The following is a 17,022-nucleotide window of genomic DNA, read 5'->3' on the forward strand; positions in this document are numbered from 1 at the left end:
TTAAATGTTTACTGTTTTTTTTAATCGAATATATATATATATATATATATAATTCTAAATGTTTTTTTTTAATAAAAAATTATTTTTTTATAAAAATTTTAAATGTTTTTTTTTTTAATCTATAATATATATGTTTTTAAATTTTAAATGTGTTTTGTTTTTTTTTTTGAAATTATATATATATATATATATATATAGATATATATATAACTTAGAGGAAATGTATTCTTACAAGTACCTAGGAATTGATATTCATCACAAGCTCAACTGGAACCATAGCATTGAGAAAAGGATTAATGGGGGGTGGAAATCTTATTTTGGTCTTGAAAATAATTGTAAAACAACAAACCTCGTAATGTGGGATAAAAAGAACTTCCTCTTTGCTCCTGTTATCTTATATGGTTGTGAGGTTTTGGGTTGCAGCATCTGCAGAGAATCATGGAGAAATATTGAGCAAATCCAGAATCGTTTTATAACTTATAACGTGAAAATTAAAAGTAATACACCTTATCCTATTCTCCTTATAGAAGCAGATATTTCCCCTATTGAGAGCCTAGCTATGATTAGGTTTCTGTTGTACAAGCACAAACTCAAGAACATAGACGATCATAGACTTCCTAAGCTAGCTTTAAATTCCAGCCAAAACCACCTAAGGTTCAATCGGGGGTGGCATAAAGACACAAGGGCCTGGTTAAACTATTGGGAGATCAATGAGAATGATGCATTGCAAAACATAAATAACATTAAATATATTGTTACTTCTAAGTTCAAAGAAAAAATGTGGTGTGAGAAAGATTTAGTGGCTAAAACAAAATCAAGTTATTATAAGAAGGTCATCAAGCCCACCCTAGAATATGAAAAGTATCTCTCTACTTTAACTAGCTCAAGGAAGAAAATTAATATAGCAAAGATTAGAACGAATTCTCATGAGCTCCATAATCAAACAGGTCGTTGGGCAGTTCCTAAAACGCCATGGATGGAAAGGATCTGCCATATATATGAGAATAGGAACATTGAGGATGAAAACCACTTCCTCTTAGAGTGCCCCGCGTACAACCACATTAGATCTTAGTTTCATAATCTTTGTTACAATACTGACCTTCCTAGCCTTTTACAATGTCAAAATTATAGTGAGCTCGGGAAGCTTCTCTCCAAGCTTTTTGAGCATAGGAATAAAATCTTAAATCAAAATAAATAATTTGTTTCTTTAGGTCCAATAGACCAATGTTTGGTCTCAACGAACGTTAACCATCATCATCATCATCATCTATATATATATATATATATATATATATATATATATATATATATATATATATATATATATATATATATATATATATATATAGATATTAAATTTTAATTTTTTTGTCTTTTTTTGTTTTTAATTTGAGTATGTTTTTGTTTTTTTAGGTATTCTTTTAAATGTTTCTACTCTTAACTTTAGTAGTTAATTAATTTTTTTTCTTTTGGTTAATTTTCTCTTTTTTATAATCTAGTTTGTTTTTGATTTAATTTTTTTCATTTAGATTTTTTTAGTGCTTTTTTATATTTTTATATTTTTGCTTAATTTTATAAATTTTTAATAATTTTTTTTTCAAATTTTTTAACGGTTTACCGGATAATTTTTTTTTTGCACATTTAAAAAAAATATGTTTTCCTTATTATTTATTTGTTTATATTGTTTTATTTTTATTTTTGGTTTTTTAATTCTTATGTTTTATAGGTTAATTTTGTTTTTTTTGAACATTTTTATGATTGAATTTTTTTTGGTCAATTTTTTTTTTTTATATATATTTGATTATTTTTTATTTATTTATTTTGTGTTTTCTTTTTAATATATATTTTTATTTACATTTTCTTCTCTTTTTTTCAATTTTTTTTTTTTTGTTGTTTTAATTTTTGTTTTTATGTTTTCATTATACTTTTGAAATTTTAATGTTTTTCAGAGTCATGATAAAATATTTTATGCCATTATTTGAAAATGTTGAAAATTTACCCTAGAAAAAGAAGTGTTATTCGAGCATCACGACTTTTCGTTTTCAGGATTTTTTTTGCACAATTTTTACACAAAGAATTGGTTTTCACTGCCATTTTTATAACATGTTGAAAATTTACCCAAGAAAAAAAAGTCTTATTCCACGATCAACACTTTTCACTTTTAGCAATGTTTTTCATGTTTTTTTGGGGTTTTTTGGCTAGAGTTCTCGTTTTGAGTTTATAGTTCTTGTTTCAAAGTTTACATTCATGATACATGTCTATGTAGCATTCAAGCTATCAAATTAAATGTTTATCTCATGCGTATGGATGTGAGATCGTTTAGATCTTGTGTTGAACCTTCACTTTGATACCACTTTGTAACATTCCTTCCCACCCCCTTTTAGTATCTCATGTTGTAGGAGGTGCTACTGATTGGTTTAACCCAACCCCTAAGGTTTGATATGAATATGGGGTTCTAAAAATCCTTTTTTTCCATCCTTTTCACAATTAAATTCTATTACTAACATAGTATCCAACTTCTTAAGATCTTTCTAATTATATACATTTTATCTCAGTCTCACCCCTGAATTGAACATTATTCCCTTCCCATGTTTATCCAATCATATTAAGCTAAGTCGACTTTTGAGTTTCCAGATGGCATCCATGCAACAATTCCATGTTAGCTCAGGATTTGGCTCGACATGGTCCCTCCTCATCATGTTTTGTGATGTTTCCCAATTATGCCTTGTTTTTGTTTCTTGCAAACAGAGGTGGGTTTACATAGGTGGTTTATGTTCTGGATCCCTCCCACCCTCCAGTTAACCCATGATGGACCAAGGGGAGCCGTAGGGTAAATGTAGGTCATTGATTAACCCTAACCATGATCATGCTACCACAAGGTGGTGTCCTTTTTAAACATGGGACCCTCAAAAGGAATCATCATGTCAAACCATAGCCTCCACTCCCCGATTAATGTACAACATACAAATGGGGTGTGGGTTGACTAAGTTAGGGAAGTTGATATCACTATTCTTTGATTAAAGGGCAAATTGATTTTTGGTGTATGTCCACATCAGTTAATGGCCCCAGAAAACAAGAAAACTTCACAATAGTTGTCATCGCCACTCCCCCACCACCACTTGTTCCAAGTTACATTACACATCGATTACAGTGACAAGTTATGGGTGGTGCGATGTGGCAAGGTTCCACACTAGAACCATAGATAAGCCTACCTCTTCTTAAGTAATGAACCCATATTACACACTAAAACTTCTAGCAGCATGTGATGGGCAGTGGTAAGTAAGGACACATTGCACCCACATGTCCTCCATGTCATCTGAACGAGTCATTACAAAGGGGGTTTGCCTCAACATCCATTTCATGCCACACTAGTCATCATTGCCACAACATTCACTATTAAACCAAGGGAGAAAAGGGTGGTGGACGTTGTCAATTATCCACAGGGAAACTTTCATGTGGACTAGGCATGTGATCCATTGATTCTCTCCCCTTGGAGTTGTGTGACACTTTTATGTTCTATATAATCTAAAATAGCTGACTGTGCCATGAGTTTTTCAATTATTAACATGCCTTAGACACCTTGATCCCTATATTACACTCAAACTTAAAAGAAATATGGCCCCAATAGTTATCGAGATGCCGCAAGAGTATGAAATCTTATGTCACCCATCGATATTAGGTTCCTGAATCCATCTCTTATGTAGCATATCTAGTCCAACACACACTAGATACCATTGGACATTCAACAATGTATCTAGGATGTGGTGTATTAGGGCCTCTAGGGAATTGTTCACTCTTACAACACATGGATTTACAAGATAGCCAGATAATCTAGTGGCACTAGTTCATAGGAAGTTCATAGAAGTTCATAGGAAGTTAACAGAAATCTCTGAAGAACCGATATTTCTACCAAATCTCCAGTTCTTTGGAATAACGGCCAAATATTAAGGAACAACCTTCCAATGTTCTATGTCATCTCCATAAGTACTACAAGCCATAAATAAAAGTCAACTTACACTGGATTCTACTGAAAGGAAAGGAGTGGCTCCAAAGGAAAAATTTCATAAGAAGCTTTCATACCAAGTTTCATTAGAGAATATCATGATGTCTCAATTATACATAAGTATGAATAAATTATAAAATATTTGCATCACTCTAAACCAAGTGACCATCTTCACAAATTGAATTATAATTTAACATCAAACATTTAGATTACCTTCTCATCATGCTATTAACTATGGTAATGAGCTGATCTATGTGGATGTTGGTGGCCACCCACCCATGATTGTCTACTTCAGTTTTTAAGTTTCCTTAATTGTAGCACAATTTACTATTTTTGGAAGTTTTTTAGGTCCTGAAAATCAAGGCAAACGTGAGTCTTTAATTAACATTTTCCACAAAAAGGTTGTATTCCTTAGATAAATCTTTCTAACGAGGTATTGTGCACATCAAACAAAGATGGTATGTCAAAGTTACGACTCCGTGAAGCTGATGTACCAATTTACCCAAATGGGGCCCATAGTTTTGGCGATTCATCTCGCAGGGTTAGGTTTTTGGATGTTTAGAGGTTTCCATTATTTCTCAATAATAAATAGGCCTCCAAGCCTCATCATAACACAGTTTAGAGGCATGTAGCCGACACATCTCTTCTTAGAGATAAGCTACCATCGGTTGAGCTAGTTTAGGTCCATTATATTTGTAAGCTTATTTCAATATTGGATATTAATGAAATGAAGTCATATCTATGTTGGTTATATTTGTAATTTTTGTTCTTGTTTAGGTTTGCATTAGTGGTATCAAAGAAGTTTGTTGTTTCTGATTTTTTCTTTGCATGTCCCCAACAAGGTCGGGATATAAGGATTTAGGTCTCAAACCCCAATGGCCTCCAATGGTGGAAGAGAATAAATATGAGAGGATAGGAGATAATTTCAAAATATTAATGAAGGAAGCCCTTGAGCGAAAAAGGAATGTGATTCTTTGCCTAGATCTTTCAACGGTTAGTCAAAAGTGAGGCATCTCCTTTTAGTAGCTACTCTAGAAGGGCCACACCCTTCAAGGTACAAGTAAAATTTGACATACCCATATTTGAAGGTTAAATGGATACGAAAACCGTAGATAAATGGTTAAATCTACTAGATTGATATCTTTTTTTTCATGATTTTTCCAGCCATAAAGAGATTAATTTTCCACTTTTTAAGTTGGCCCCACGTCAAGGACTGGTGGGAAAACTACTGTGAGAAGAAGGAAAAAAGTACACCCTCACTATTTTCAGCCACACTCACATGGAATACAATCTAGGATGCCATCAAGGAGAAATACTACCCTGTCTGGAGCAATGAGGATAAATACATAAAGTGGACCACGCTATGACAGGGAACAAACCAAGACATGGCAGAGTTTACCAATGTTTTTCATACCCTTTGCTGGAAGTTGGGTATCAATGATTCTAAGAAAAATTTGGTACTTAAGTACCACAAAAGTCTACATAGGTACATCTAAGATGAGATGAAGTTCGTAGACATCTCCTCGCTCAACATGACATATCGATACACTATTAAGATTAAGTATAAGTTTAAACAAAAAAAGTGAGACTTTGGATCTGCGAATCTGAACCAAGTGAAAGACACCCCCAAACCGTAGAGAAAAGGAAAATTCCAAGGTGGGGTAACCCATGATAACCCATCAAAGCCACAAACAAGGAACAACACCATGAAGACAAACTAGGACACATGAAAGTGGTGTGAGTTCCACATACAAGCTCCACTCACAACACAAGTGAATGTTGGGCGAAGAATTTACTGGTGGTTGAGCTAAAGGCTTCGAAATTAGATGCATGTTCCAACTCTGAATCAAAACCCAACAAGTGGGATGAAAAAGGGAAGCAAATAATTGTCACAGAGCCTAGTGCCACCATGGTCACTACTAAGATCAAGAATATTGAGCCTGTATATCGAGAGGAGGGGGAACGCCTCTTCCACTCACATATGTGGGTGAAGGGTTTTCCGTTACAGTTCATTGTTGATAGTGGGAGCCAAAAGAACCTCATTTGAGCAGAGCCCATGAAGTGATTAGGCGTACTCACTACAACACATCTATAGTCATACACCATCAGGTGGCTTCGTCAAGGACGAGATCTCCATGTCAGCTAGTATTGTCGCCTTCCCTACAACATTAATCCCTTCAAGGATGAGGTACTGTGTGATGTTTCTCCTCTTGAAGCTTGTATTGTATTACTAGGACAACCATACTTCTGGAAGTGGCATGATGTATATGAGTCTAGAGCTCGCTTTATTATTATATATTTGGGAAATAATTTATACATGATATCGATGGTAGCCCCACCTACCGTCGTCTCTTTGATATCTAATAAGAATTGCGGTAAGATCATGTCCGATACTGGGAAATTGTTTTCTTTCTGATTCACTCTCAAAGTAAGGGGAAGATTGTAGCCACAACCATGGCCCCCAAGAAGGGTCCCTCCACACAGTATAAGCAGGTGGATACAGTCGTGGAAGAATACTGGGACATCTTCTCCTCACCCATAGGGGTACCCTTCCATTGTATGGTCAAGCATTCGATCGATCTGACTCCCGAAGAATCTTTATACAATGATCTAATATATCGTTGGTTCATTCTAGAACATGAAGAGATCAAGCGATAAATCTAGGAGTTGTTGCAAAGAGGAACATCAGACCAAGTTCCTCGCCTTGTGGGAGCCCGATTGTACTTATGGAGAAGAAGGATGGCTCTTGGAGGCTCTCCATTGGTTATCTGCACTATGTTAGGCCCCTATACCAATAGGTGTCATATGTCATGATTGAATTGATGAGCTATGTAATATGTTCATACATTTTCTTGTTGAAAAGGTTTTCCATATTTAAAAAAAAAAAAAAAATTAAAAAATGTAAATTGGGTATACCCTAAAAGAAAAATCAAAGGGTAAAAATAATAAAAGATGGTCAAAAGAATGAAAGAAAATGAACCCCAACAAAAAGAAAGACCAGGAAAGTGTGCAAGTCTAAATGCCACTACGTTTTCACTTTTGTATAATAAACAATTGTGTGAAGCTTGTCACTTATGCCACAATTCATGAATAGTCAAATAGTTTAAACTTGGCTAATTCATTTTTCAATTTCATGTTGTAGAAATAGAGAATAAATATCTGACCAAATAGTGTAATCTTGGTAGATAAATAGATAGGTAGAGTGAAAAAAAAGGAGCTCAATAGTTTAATCTGAGCCCTTGGATGTAATAAGTGTAGATTTAGATAGACACCATTATGTAAAAGAAAAACTGTGAAAAGGGTTTGCCAATCTAAGTGCACCCTAATAAAGAAGTGAAAATGCTAGGATAAAGTAGGTAGGGTAAGTAGATGATGGTTGCAGAATAAATGTGTGGTGAATGTTATGTTTAATGCTTAAATTTGTTGCTTTCATCACTTGGACAAAATCACAACTTACATTGGATACACCACATCAAAGAAACAAAGTCAAATTAATTAATTTCCCTATCCATTTTCCCCTTAAATTTCACTAACTTCCCCTAAGTACTAAAGGCATTTACAAAGTTAAAGGGGCTCAGAATATTTCTCTGTCTTCTGGAGGGACCGGACCCTCGGCCCAATAGTTTATAAAGCCTAAGTACTTAAACCATTCATTAAATCATCATACCCCTTCATAAAAATCATTAATTCCCCTTCATAAGCTTTTCCTAAGTAAAATTCTATTTTACTTAGGAAAATTACAAAATTTTCCACAAAAACCCTTGTTTTTACTTTAGCGTAAGTTTAAATACATACTTCAAATGTTTGTACTTAGCACTTTCCATTTCATAATGTCATGTTAACTTTTAATGTATTAATTTATAAATCCCTTATAAGGTTTACTCGCTCCCGTATTACTTTAATTATGTAATAATCCCGAAATCCTTATATATTCAGCCCTTGGTTAATTATAACCATAATACGTTTTAATGGGATTAATTAGTTAATTAGTAACTAATTAACAATCCCTACCCTCCACTACATTAAAGGGATTAATTAACCCTCATGGCTAATTAATAACCTCACTAGCCAATCCCACCGCTCCCGATGTGATTAAATAATATTTAATTATATCAGGCCCACCGTTGTTAACCCCCCATCACCTCATATCTCTGGTCAATATTCTGATCAAGCCTATGACATCCAACAGCAACAATGAATATCGCACAGCCCTTTGTGACCGCATGTTAGCATGCGATCACAAAGTAGTTTTCTATACAGTGCCTCTGCCATGTGTCTGCCGCTCTATGGAATCGCTGGCCCCAAACTAAATACCACCTCCCCCCGATGAGTGGTGCGATAGAAACCACCTACCACCCCCCCGAGAAATGACAAAACATCATGTCAATTGCCATTGATGTCGCCTGCCCGAATTCTAAAGCCCGCCAACTCTGACTTTGTACATAAAACAAAAAGTCATTTTCATTTGTATAATTATGCAAACCTGTACGCCCATGCAAAGACATCACGGTCAACTAGTTTGAAGTTTTCAACCACCAACCTGCTCCAAAACATGCAGCCAATGTAGCCCAAAGCCCTCTAGCCACACCTAGTATTTGCGTTTCATTGCTCATCGCCTGAAAATAGGTATTTATCCAATTCCTGACAAAACCCTAGAAGTTCTTGTTTTCCACTATAAATTGACGAGAAAGGCCCAAATTCATTATAATTCAATTCTTATTTTCGTCATTTAAGTTCCCTAGACCCTCTGTTTTTCCCATTTCACAAAGAAAACCTAAATTCCCTTTCTGAATCCACAAGAACCAGAAATGGAAACCCCGGTAGCTTTGAATGTTGCACCTATGAATGCTCCTCATCGAGACTTAGACTATCTGCCTCTCGCGGATAAGGACTTCCAGATAAAAGACTTAACCACTGATAAAAATCACCTCAAAGTCTTTTGCCAATGTAGAGACAACCACTTGAATGGCTATGATGCCATAGGACTGTGGGAATCCAATCTTCCCATATACTTTCTCCCCTCTGTTCATGTTTTCCCTGAACTAATCCATCATTGCCATGCCAATTATGACCCTAACCGCAAAGCAGTTATGTCTCCCAGTAAAACAATCCTCTTCCTAATAAATGCTGAATCAATCAACGAGATGTTGCAATTTCACCCCAGTCAAGCTCTCACCCCCATTTCCATTGGAAATTTACTTGAGAAATCAACTAAATTATCCCAATCTAAACTTAATCGCCTCTGTCAAACCTTCATAGAACAAAGATATCAAACTAAAGATCCACCTCCTTATATGTCAGTTTTCTTCACAGATATGGGAAAACTCATAGTTGATATGATATCTGCTGTTATGGGATTCAACACTAGTGAGTATGTAGATGAACTAACCCTAGTGTTGATGTCTATCTTTACTCCTGGATAGCCCCCTGCTGTCAAGTATGATTATGCCTCCTTTATTGCTGATAAAATTCATGACCAGTTCATGAGACTAGAAAATGAAAGGGTTTTCAAGTATACCACCTTCATATATCACCTCATGCTCTATTATCTATCAGATAATTTCCCATTCCTTGTCATGAAACTTGATACCAAGGGTAATCCAAGGTCTGTTATCTTTTGGACTTCCATCTTCCATGCATCCTTTGATTCTCCTTACTCATATAACGAGTTCATCTATTAGTTTGTTCATCCAACAACCACCTTATTGACAGGGATTTCCCCTCCCAGGATCAGTGGTGATATTAAGAGGGTCCTTCAGCTCTCCAAACAATACAGAGTGGGTGACTGGTATTTATACCAGAATTATACAGAAATCAGGATGTATGGATGTGAACTTCCCCCTTTCAGGTTACCAAAATATGTTCCAATGACACTGTTTGATTTGGAATATTACAGACAAATGATAAATTCAGACATGGTTCATTTTCATAAAGCCAAAAAGAAAGCACAACTCAGAGTCAAGAGTCAATTATGCCCTTTCATCTGCAACACTAGGGAAGCATGGAAAGAAGTAAATATGATTATAGAGGATCATATTAAATTACACAAAAGTTTTGGTTGGATTCCATATGACCCTCATAGCTTCATATGAGATAGAAGGATGAAAAACAGACTTTCACCTTACATACATCACAGAATTCCAGAGATTGAACAATTTGCCAATATGGATGAATGGAGGGAAGGGACCTTAGTAGAAACTGATAGTGAGCAGTCCAACAATGAAAATGTAATGAGGGATCTCAAAAAAACACTTGCCCTGGATTCTTTTGGATAGGTACAATTTCAAACTTCTCAAAGATCAACATCAGGGATCAGTGCCTCTACAGCTGAAACCTCTCAGCAACACTCATAGGATAGTAGCACACCACTTATAGGGACATCTAAGGGAAAGGGACCAGAGACTAGCAGTCAAGCCACAGAATAATCCACCATGTCAAGGCAACCTGAAACTTCTCAAGAGAAGATTCAGACACAAGCTCACTAAACTCAGGTTAATGTAGAAGAGCCCCCAATTTTTCAAACTCCTCTGAATGAGGAAAAGAACAAAAAGAGAGATAGGGAAGAAACCACCCCTGCCAGTGGTCCATCAGTCTAGCCTGGTGCTAAAAGGCACAGGCTAAATCCTCTTTCAGAAGAAGAATATTTTGAGGAAACTATAGAGAGCCAAAAAAAAGAAGGTGCAGATAGTCACCAGACTTTCCTAGCAGTTGGGACACCTTCTAGCTCACAGAGACAGGAGTTAGAAAGACAACAGAGCACTGAAGTATCATCCTTTAAGCCCCTAGGAAGTGAGAACCTGGATTTTAAAAAGAAATTTAAGGAAATAAAAGCCAGGAATGAGCCATTGAGAATCCAAGTTTAAAATCAATATTTAAAAATGGCTCCCACCAATTAGAATAGGTTGATGTCAGCCTATGACATCAAGGAGGGTAAAATGGAAATGAGCCTATTCAAGCCTAAAGTGCAAAAACCTCAAACAACTACAGATTACCTTCAAACAAATTTTGAGGTTATGGAAAACGATATTCATCCCTTGGATCAAATTGAGCTACATAGGCAAACAGGAGAAATGATATATTCTAATTTGACTGGTAAAGCCATGATGGCCCAAAGGTTAGAGAATTCTTTAAGTAATACCACTGCCCAATTACAACTGGAGAGAGCCTCCTCATAGGCTAAAGATAACATAATTAAATCTTTGGAAGAGTTAGTCATTGGATTAGCACATAATTGAAAGGATGTGAAGGCTGCAAAAGCCTTAATAAATAAAAAAGATGAAGACATAGTTTCCTTAAGAAAGAAGCTAAAATTACCACCATCAAGACATCCATAGACTGCAGAAGTTGTTCAAAAGAAGTCTGAGGAGGAGCTTATGGACTTAGTCCTACAGCTTAAAGAACAACTAAAGGAGACTGAGCAAGAGTTAGAAAGATCACTCCAAAGCAAGAAGGGAGAGTTCAACTCTCAGCCACCGAATGTGATTCCACTAGTCTCCTCTGTAGTCCCTTCCACACTGGCAATAGCTATGGCACCCAATATTCCTTTGTCCACAGCTGAAGTAGTCACAGGTACAGGTACAGGAACAACACGAGCAAAGACTTCAGGTCTAAGTACAAAAGAATTGATAAGATCAATGGAGGAGATGAAACTCCAAGTTTGAGAGTTACAAAAGGTAAAAGAACAATATGTTACCTTAGAATAGAGATATGATCTTTCAAAGATAAATTTTGCAGAAAAGATAAGGGAAATTAAAGGGTTACAACAAAAGATGAAATCATTAGAGAAAGACCTCACATTTGACAAGCCCTTGGAAAACATTAAGAAGATTCTTTGGACCAACATCACTCATTTAATAAATGATGTTTGGCCATCAATACAAATAATTTTTGAGTAGATTTATTTGGTAAAAGCAACCCTAGAAGAAATTCAGAAGACAAAAGCAGAATTATGAAGAATGCCTGACGAAGCGACCAGGCTCATAAATTTTTTGAATAGCAAGAATAAGTACCAGCTTGAAGAACTAGGCATTGAAGAGAGAACAGAGACTATTCTGGAAGTTAAGAAGGTATTGACCAAAAGGTCTCTGATGCAAAATTTGGAAAGAAGATGCCAAAACATGCAGGAGGAAATTAATGCTTTTATAGAAAGATTTAGTATTTTGCAGAACAAACAGCTACCCAGTCCTTTAGTCATCAATGATAAATTAATGAGGCATATAGATTATGTGGACAAATTGGATCAATATGCAGGTAACCAAGCAATTTCAACAACAAGTACATCAGCACCAAAGGCATTGCCTACAGGCAGAGTTCTTTATGACAATCTAGAGAACATGTTCTACGCTGAGCATGAGTTAAAGCATTTGTTTCCAGTTCAGCCTACTTTTTTCAACTACACTAAGACTGATGAAATCCTCTGAAAACTTCAAAGGACCAGAATACCATAGCAAAAATGGTGGGAAGAAATGCTAGAAATTTTGTAATTTATCCTTCGTAAAAAATAGATTTTGATTATTTACTACAGTAAATGATGGTGAAAGAGGATATATAGAGATCAAACATTTAAATAGTATCAGAGTAGGTCAAATCATATAAGTGAGAAAGTGAAAATTAGAACAACCAGCACTAATTTACAAAGAAGACAACAAGATGCCTTATCTTAGGGCCTGCCTCCAGCTCATTCACAAAAAACAGGGACAACAAGCCATCAGTTTACTCTATCTTCTATCTACAAGACCATTTGTCTCTATTTTCATGTAAATTATAGTTAGTCACACTAGAATATATCTCTCTTTGTTATGAGATATTTTGTTGTAAAACTTTTGTATAAATACTGCCTCATTCAAAGTATTGCGGGTGGATTCTTAGACATTGTTGTAAAACTGATTACTTTGGAATAAAGTGTTGTTGGACTAATTTTTCATGGTTGGCTGGATGAAGAATTAATACAAGGGACATTTCACAAGATTCATGTGCAATACACTGGACAAATAAGTAATTTATAACTCATGTGTTATTGTTCTCTTATTTAAATATTTCAATTATGTCCCATATCTGAATATTAAAACGAAAAATCTTAATTCAAAAAGTGCTTAAGTGCAATCTATTTTCAATCGTTTTTATTCTTAATGTTTTCCTCTAAAACTATCATAGGCAAGGAATTCTTAATTTCTCCTACTCTTTAGTTTATCATTTCGATCATTTAGTAAAAAAGCCTTAATTGTTTTTTATTGATGATCATCTAAATTCCCTCTTCTCAAAACGTGTGGAAGGATTCTTATTTTCCCTTCTTCCCTTATGAACCCATCTCATCCTTTCAAGTTATCATTTGCTCCCTATTTTAGCTGTCTTGCCGTGTGAAGCCATACTTTGCTGAGAAACCAAATCCAGTTGAGCCATTTTCTTTTGACTCCATTAGTCCAATGGCCCAAAATATTTAGTTCTACTCCTCTGCTATTGAATTTCACCACCAAATACAATCAAAACCCCAAATTTTTCATAACTAGCCTAAAACCTTGTAAAAAACAAAGCTAAAACTTAAAGAGAGAGCCCTCTCTAGGTACAGATTGGCTAGATTCTATACCCAAAGGTTGTTTTTTGGTTACCTCGTGTAGAGCTATAAAAAGGGTCTCTTTCACCTCTAGTTACCTCACATTAATATGTCAATCCAGGATCGTCTGGTTATTTCAAAGGGTGTCTCAGTCTAAGGCTATCATTTGCCAGAGTAATGCTTGTAGTACAACTATTTACAACTACGAAAGTAAACTAATGCAAGTCTACAACTTAACTACTTCAAAGGACTAAATCACACCAAGTATTGCATCAGCCAAAGGTTCGGTAGCAATAACCCATCCTTTTCATAACTGATGAGAATAGATCAGAGGTCTAGGAGCCAAATAGCAGATGCTGGGCTTGCTACAGCCTAGGATCGTTCTTAATGATTAGAAATGAAACAACAGATAAAAGAAGTGATAATGAAATGGAACAACACATCAGCCAAGGGCTTGGTAGCAATAACACATCCCTTTCATAGCTGACGGGAGCAGATCAGAGGTCTGGGGACCAAGTAGCAGATGCTAGGGTCCTCTACAGCCTAAGTCCGTCCTCAAGAAACAGCAAATTAGCAATCTGGAAATGGAACAACAAATTGAAATGGAACAGCAAATAAATGGAACAGCAAATAAATGGAACAGCAGGTAAATGGAACAGCAGTTCAAGAATAGAACAGTAATCGAAATAAGTAATAATTGAGTTCTTTAAGCTGCAACTCTATTTAACCATGCCAATCAAAACACCAATCCCTCAATCTTATATGATGGAACAATACTATAGAACCTTAGAAACACACCATACTTAATCTGCTTCTGTTAAAACACATACGACTGTATCTCATAATAAAGAATAGTCACATTCGATACCCATGTAAAACAAATCTTTCCAAATGACTTGTTATAATGCAAAACACAATCGTGAAGAATTCTATAATAAAGTAACAGTGTCCTGTAGGGATTAATCAATGCTTAAAGAATTGGTAAAATAACATAGCATCAATATAAAGTTCAAGAACACGAAATGACTTGATCACAACAGAGCATGTAATAGAATATTCTCAAAACACAGTAGATTACCAGAGTACGTCTATGAAAAAACCACACGGAAACCACGCATAATAATACAAGAGTAAGTGTCCTCCAGGGCCGGGCCCTTAGCCTCCAGGGGTACACCGCTTAAGATAGATCCAGGCTCAAAGATGAAAGAGTGAACAAGTCCGTATTAAAGCATGCAATAAAATTACAGGAACTCAAGTCTTCAACCAAACATAAAGATCATAGTCCTGATCTTCACTAAAAGAAATTACACTCCCAAAAGATCCTCCCTGAAGCCAACAGTGCTACCCCTTTCATAGGGAAGATGGCGGAGATATCTAGGTACAGAGAATAGGCGAAATAGCGATCCCTCGGGATCTGAGATCCTGAGGGATTCGCAGAATCATTAATACTGTGTTACTTCTTTCTTTTTCTGTTTCATGCTGGTATCTTCGCGTCCTTTCTTGGGTTGATTCGTTGTGATCTGGTTTGCTTCCGGTCTTCCGTCAAAGGGACAACAGTTAGCTCATCCTTGTCTTTACTTTTGGAATGGCCACCTCCCGTATTTCCTCCCTCCTGCACATAGAAATGACGATTATCAGTGCTTTACATTAATCTCTCGTGTTTCATTATAAATTCTTATTATTATCTAGATTTCTCATGCAAAAGGCTTCTGAGTTCTGATGAAAAGATACCAAAATGACCATCGAAACATACCTTCCTTGGTACTCCACACCTCGGACTCCTTTCCTCTTCTTACAACTTCTAGGAATACCTGAGTGATAACATAGTGGCGACTCCACTGGGGACGAAAAATTTGTTGTTATTGTTGTTTACTTTATATACTACAGATGAAGCTTGAAGTTAGCTAGGTAGCCTTCGAACTACTTTTGCTCTACAAGTGCATAAGTAGATGAATGTTGCTACAGTCAATCTCCAGTTTAGTCTATGAACTTAACATGAACCAGTTCCTCGGTCAAACAAATCTTTAGGAATGTTTAAATTCAAATCTAAAGCATCTCACATAAGTTGTTGTTGATATTAATTTAGAAAATCAAAACCAAGAAATCTGGCTTCAGAAAGGATTCGTTACACTAGAGCAAATCTAGATCCAAATCCACCACTAGTGTTTGAGAACCCCAATCTGATCCCTAGAATTCTTAGGAGACATTAAAGTCAAGAAAGTACTGCTAGTTCTCGGCCCACCTACTGTTATAGACATTTTTGGGCACTACAACCCCAATCAAACATGTCCATAAACCAAGGGCTCCTATGTCCCTAAAAGTGTTGTTCCATACCCTAAAAGAACAAGGTTAGCTGATTACATCATCTCCCAGAAGTTCTCCATGAAAAACTACTCAGAATTGGTAAAAACTGGACCATCTCACCTGTTCCATGGTCGAAGTACGATGCATCCCACCTAATGCACACGGGAGGTGTGATGCATACTAAAAAGCCCTTCTATGGGTTGCGATGGGCGAGAGAGGACAAATGGCAGAGACAGTATCGAGGTGGATGATCATGGAATCTTCTAGAAACTTCTCCTGTGATACTTGCCTCTCTAAATTCAGCCAAGGATGAGTAAGAGATCATCAATCTCCAAGTGGAATCAAGAACTATCAGAGAGAGGACACTAATCAGAATCCCAGAAGCTAACTCGCCCCCCTGTAATCATCTATATATGGATCCCTCATCCCAGAGATCCAGGGGGCGGGAATTTTGTATCTTGTAAGGAAGTGTTGTTGGTTTCATGTTGGAATATCATAGTGTTGGGTGATCTAATCTTTTCATGAGGTGAAAGAAGGGCTTTCATGCTGGAGGATGACGCTGGGTCAGAACAATTGGTTGTAATCCTCTTTGCTATTCTTGATTATTAATAAAGCTATTCAAGTTTTCCTCCAAATTCTTGTATGTTCGATGATATATGAATTTGTGTGGTCAATATACATCTGGTCCTATATTGTTTATGATTGTACAACTCTTTTCTTCGATAGTATTATGCTGCTTTGATCCCACAGGTGCTCTTTTAAGCTGGGTAGATGAAGGAGAAGGGGCAAGGATCTGTCAAAAAGGAGAGGAATCAAGCAAGGAACCAAGAGCAAGACTGAGGTTGGTGTCCTTCATTCCACTCTTATCTACTTCTCATAAAGGAAAACAAAAGTGGTTTTAGTCAGCTTGTTTCTAAGATAGCTACCAGTCTTAGTGGGACTAGCAGATCCGAGAGGACACTAGATTTCTCGATAACACCTACACATCAAGATCTGTCCTGTTAGGTGGATTTATCTTGAGGAAGAACCCTTTGATGAGAAATTGGAGACCTCTTTGTTTAGAACATCTTCTGAATCTTAATTGATTGACTTGGTCCTAGACCCAGTGTTTATTGAAGAGTTATAGTTTGAAGCTCTCAGTTTCTCAATTGACAGACATTTGCAA

This window comes from Pinus tabuliformis, chromosome 1_2 (assembly GCF_031772625.1).
Source record: "Pinus tabuliformis cultivar Carrire ecotype Pingquan chromosome 1_2, CPIR1, whole genome shotgun sequence".
NCBI classification, from domain to species: domain Eukaryota; kingdom Viridiplantae; phylum Streptophyta; class Pinopsida; order Pinales; family Pinaceae; genus Pinus; species Pinus tabuliformis.